Here is a 6,000-nt window from a genome sequence, read left to right as displayed (position 1 = left end):
AAAACGATATCATCAGCGAATAACATACACCATAAGACCTCGTCTTGAATGCTCTTGGTTAGGTCGTCCATTATAAGCGCAAAAAGATAAGGGCTTAAGTCTATTCACTGGTATAACCCAACTGTAGTTGGGAATTCTTTTTTTGACCTTCCACAGATCTCACACTAGTCACCACACCCTCATACATATCTTTAATTACATCCAAATATTTATTCAACACCCCTCTTTTCACTAGAATATGCTAGATTAATCTCTAGGGACTCGGTCATAGGCTTTTTCCAAGTCAATAATGGAGATCCTTCTTACTATCTCTATATCTTTGCATGAGCCTCCTCAATAAGTAGATAGCTTCTGTCATGGATCTATCTGACATAAAATCAAATTCGTTCACCGAGATATGAGTCTCTTCTCAAACAGGCTTCAATAACCATCTCCTAAAGTTTCATTGTGTGACTCACCAGCTTTATGCTTCTATAGTTATTGCAACTTTGGATACCACCTTTATTTTTGTAGTTTGGAACTACAATACTTCTCCATTTATCTGACATCTTCCTTGTGTTCATAATCTTGTTAAACCCAGATTGATTAATCAATATCTCTCCTCCCCTTGTAAATGGAAAAAATAGGATAGGTTGTTACCTCTCATAAGTAAGTACACACCAAATTATGTGCACAACTGCACAAGTCGACCTTAAATAAAGGATGTACTAGGTACTATCTAACTTTTGAACCTCTCAAATCCACATTATTACTAAAAAAAGGTTGGCTTGTTTTTGGAAAAATTAATTTGGTGGATGAAACCTTGGTAAAACAATTGAGGATATATTGAAGGAGAAAATTATCTTTACATAGTTTCATTTAGGAAAAACTTTCTAAATGGTCCACCATTTTGAGTCACATAGAGAGATGATGTGGCAATTTTGACTATTGGATAGAGATAAGATGGTCTAGACTAGCTGCATATCAAACATACGCTTAATTCAATCAAATAACCTCTGGTGCATTGCATGCATCCCATTGTATGTCTATGCACGCCTACAATATTTTAACCAAAATTGTATTGAAGCATTATATTATAACTATATTTTTTTATAAGAGGGAAGGTTTCCTACAAGGAAGTGTAATAAGAAATCTACACGCTACACCAATGAGGGGCTGGAGAATGGTGCCATTCATATGTTAGTGTGGGGCCCCACTACTATGTGAGAAGGGTATGAAGGAATTTGATATACTCAGGTTGACACTGTGAGGAAGTGAATCAGTGTCTACAAAAATTCTTCCCAACATTATTCTTGAAAGTGTGTGCAACACACCCTTGATATTCCAAACAATTATGTTACTTTATTAGCAATGCTAACATAACGACACTCATAACTGACACACACATGTGGATGAACTGTCTATCACAAGTAATGACTGGTTGGGACAATCCTAAGTTTACCAATATCACACACTGTCTTAAACACACAGTTGTATGCACTTCTACCTTGTCATCACAATGTGGCCATGTCTCCGTCTATCAGAAAGTGCACACCCATCATGTCATCACCATGATACTCCAATATATCCAAATAGATGCAGCCACAAGAACACCAGATATAACCTGGTAAAACAGTGTGCCTACATCCACGGAGTAATGGTCTAATTGACTTCAACGTTTACTCACACTATTGATTTTTAACTACAAGCTACATCTTAGGAACACCCTATCCTAGCTCAACACTTGCCTACACAAGTGCAAGGACAATAATCCCGATGGTGTATTTTAGTTGTAGCAACAGCTCAGGAGCACCCTCCTGCTTCAACCATTGACAAAGTAAAGGTAAGGATAATAATCCCCAACCTTAGGCAAGTCCGAACTTGCTAGGTTTACAATATAAAATCAGAAAATCAAATTCCCCCAATTACATCAATGGTCTAGGTCTTTCAACATTAAACATAACTTAGAATAATAAAATTAGGAACTTATGAATGAGTATTACCTCAACCTGTTAATACCATTGATGACTGTCTCTTTGGATGTATATGAATTGAATTGAACACACTACGATCAACAATGCAACCATTTCAGTCATTAAACATGTCAGCAACAACAACATATAACCTTTTGTTCACAATGGCAGTAGCTATGTACTTCAGGTTCTTCAATCAATCATTACCTTCTCAGACAAGGTATAATAGTTCCCAGAATAATATGGCAACAACAATATAAACAATCAAAAAGAATACTTCATCTTCAATTTATAGAGCAATAATAGAACTCAAATAGCCCAGGCAACAATATATCACTTCAATAGCATCCACACAATCATATCACTGATTCAAACTATATTAGAAAATTCGAGTAGTGAACAATACCAATTTGCATATTTCGGATCTCTCTTCTAACCGCTCCCTTGTCTCTCTCTCTATCCAATTTGTTTCAGTAATGGAACAACAACACATTTTCCTTCTCAAATCAAAATAGCTCCAACATCATATCAGAGAACGCATAGCAGAAGTATATGAGATTTTCAGTTCATGATAGCAGCACGTGTATAGTGATCACACTCTAAGATCTCAATAAATCATAGCAGCAACAGGATCTTTGTGCTAATGAATATATAGCACACAAACATACTTCAATCTCACAATTTTTTATCTATTCACGAATGTGTTGTATTATCTCATGTTGCAGTTCTACTCCTTTATTTATCTTTTTTTCATTTGCTCTCTCTCTCTCTAATATTTTTCAATTATGTTGCACGAACTCTGCCCCTTTTAATTGTAGAACTCTTATTCTTGTAAGAATAAAATAACATGGGCATAAGGTATAAGACTAGAAATATAATAAATAAACAAGGACTCATCTGATTAGTATGGCTTTGAAATTTCCTTGTAAAAATAAGTATACCAATACACTTCCTTTTGTGTAACCCAAACAATAAATGGTAGAGTTGAGTCGCATAAAACGATGCTCTCCTTAAGATTTTTAGATGCCCCAATTCTGCAACTCAGGTTGACCATACATCTATACCTCCAAGATAAAACAACTCTCTAATCACATAGGTTGCAATTCCAAATGTGATTACAAAAGGAGTCCAAAGGCTATATTCACTAACTCATTGACACTGACAGACTATGATGGGGAAGAAAATATAAACTAAAACTGCATGTTGTTATTCAAAACAATGTTAAAGAATGAGCAAGACCTCTTTTTTTTATATAGGAGAGGAAGAGACACCATTAAAGGATGTCTCCAAAAGATATGTCCCAAGTCATGTCTTTTCCCATAAGGCTTGTTTGTTAGCCATTCAAACAAGTCTTCTAATAAACACACCCATTGGCTATTTAGGTGTCTATTAGGAAAAGAGTCAACTCTCTAACACACCCAACAAAAACGTATTTTGAATCATTAATTTAAAAATAATTAAAATTCCAACAATCCCCCGCATATTCAAAAAACCAATAAAACAAAACACTGAACTAGTAAATAAATTAAACATAGTAGGATACATCGTTGCAAGTGTCTTTCGGACTTGAACCTGTACTAGGTCGGATGAACTTTACTACAGAGTAAGGGTGAAGTCAGACTTCTTGAACCTTTCCTCATTGGCGTAGTTAGCAAGCTCACCATTCATATCCTACCAGTCAACCGTACGTGACGTATCATGTTCATGACAGAATTGGGCATTTTTAAAACCGGCCTTGTCCCCTATCTTGGTCTCATGAATCTTTAAAGAGTTCGCCTTTAAAACTCTCATCAGTAGGCGGACGCACCTCCTACATCCACTAAAGTCAGCCAGTGTGCACCACAGTCAACACACCCCACATTTCGTAAGATTTAGCTTGATTAAGAGTATCTAACTCAACCTCATTTCATTGTGGTGGTACTACTTTCCCATGTAACCAAAATGGGCAAATTTTAGTAGTACTAGCCAGGTCATCCGATGACTTCATTTGTACCCTTTGAACCTAATTCAAGAGTTAAACCTCTTCATATAGGTTGGGTGTCCATCACATGACCTATGTCACAGGCCATTAGGGCTCACTCCATTACATATATACCACAATAGTGGTCAAAGGCTACATCCTAGTCAATTTTGTCTTCGACTATACCAGATTGATAGCGCTATCTTCCTTAGCCTCGTCAAATATATGTAACTAATACATTTATGTCTTTATTCATACCATGGTATTTACTTTTCATGTAAGCACTTATATTGATTCGGCTTTAGCCATCACCATATATCTGTTATTTAGATCATTAGCCTAGTGGCTCCCGATCTTAATTCTTACAAAGCTATAAACTAATAACTCATGGTGGGACTTGTAACACAAGTTTATATTATCGATTCTATAAATCACCCCACCAACGCATGTTTGTATATGCCACTTTTGAACCAATGTAATATTTTAAACACTTACATAACCAAAGCCTAATTGTTAGGTTCTATTCCCAAGTAAAGAATCACCATTCTACTTGACTTTATTTCTCTCTTTAAGAAGAGAACCAACATATAAGATATGCATTCTCAAAATAATCACCACATTTTGGGTTTATCACATTGATACATAAATGTCAATATAATATTAATATGCCCTTTGTGGGAAAACTATTCCACAAAGGTAAGAATATATGTTAGAAATATATCCACACTTCTATACTAATTTATCTATGCAATAATACATGCAAATAAAAAATAGCATGTCACTCAATAAATATTCATGTTTCCATTCATATTTATATATAGACAATTACAAGCATATAAAACCACACCGAAGAAACATGTATATAACCTATATGTATTATACAATGCTACTTGTCTCAATGGAAAAAAAATCAACTAAGTCACCCGATATGGTCACACAGTTTTATTAGCCGATACTTGGATTTATCGTATCTAGTAGGATAGTAATACCTTATTAACATGGTCATCCAAGCATTCAACTTAGTCATGTAATCATAAATATATCATTGGATAACGGAGTATATATAGTCTTATATATTGATCACATAGTGAGACTATCAAGCAAAACAATATATTATTGCATGACTTGAATTGTCATAGGGTCCAATCTAGTCTCAGCCTTAGTCGGATTACTTAAACTCAAATAATCCCAAATGACTTATAGAGACCATCTACCAAAATTTTTAATATGATCACCTCGAGATACATGTGATGCATAAAGAACCAATTCCAAAATTGGCTTTAAAACGAATTAAAAATTTATATGCCAATTATATATCATAACAATGAACTTAACATGGAAATATTGAAAACAAGTCAATCCACTTCAATAGTCACCGTATAACCAACTGTCATAAAGCACTTAAAGGAAAATTTAGACATCTTTAAAGTGCCATGTATTCAACACTGTTTCACATGATGAGTAAAGAACATTGTTTATATTACAGTAACAGCCTTTGTTGTATTCTTGAACGAACCATCCATGACATATCAACGGCATATCAAAAAATAGTGAAGACCAAGTTATTAAAAATTAGAATCATGAAATTAATCAGTCTGATCCAGCCAAGCAGACCATTTCAAGCCTTTGTAATGCCTGAAATGGAATCAGTTAAAAATTAATAAAATAAACTCCAACGAACGTGTCTCACACTCTCACCTTGACCGACATCTTTAAAACATGAAGCCACATACCACTGTTTTTTGTGTAGAACATACACCACTTAAGAAACCCATTTAATCTATTCAAAGCCAAGTGTAAAGACACAATGAAAATCAAGGTAATAATAATATGATCCACTCCAACGGTCTTCTCTCTTTGTTACACTGATCCAAGACATTAGACGGTTAAAAACTAAAAGGGATGGGAACTATGATTCAAATTCATGTATCCGAACATGACATTAGACGGTTAGAAACCAACGGTCCTCTCTCTTTGACTAATTATATGCTTCAGTCTTTCCATGTTATAGGCTTATAGAAAGCCGCCAGAGACCACTGGATTATGTCGTTTCCACCATAGGACATGTTCAATGAAGGAGACCTTTTG

Source organism: Telopea speciosissima, chromosome 11 (genome assembly GCF_018873765.1).
Source record: "Telopea speciosissima isolate NSW1024214 ecotype Mountain lineage chromosome 11, Tspe_v1, whole genome shotgun sequence".
Taxonomy (NCBI): Eukaryota; Viridiplantae; Streptophyta; class Magnoliopsida; order Proteales; family Proteaceae; genus Telopea; species Telopea speciosissima.
Note: the sequence above shows the minus strand (reverse complement) of the source record.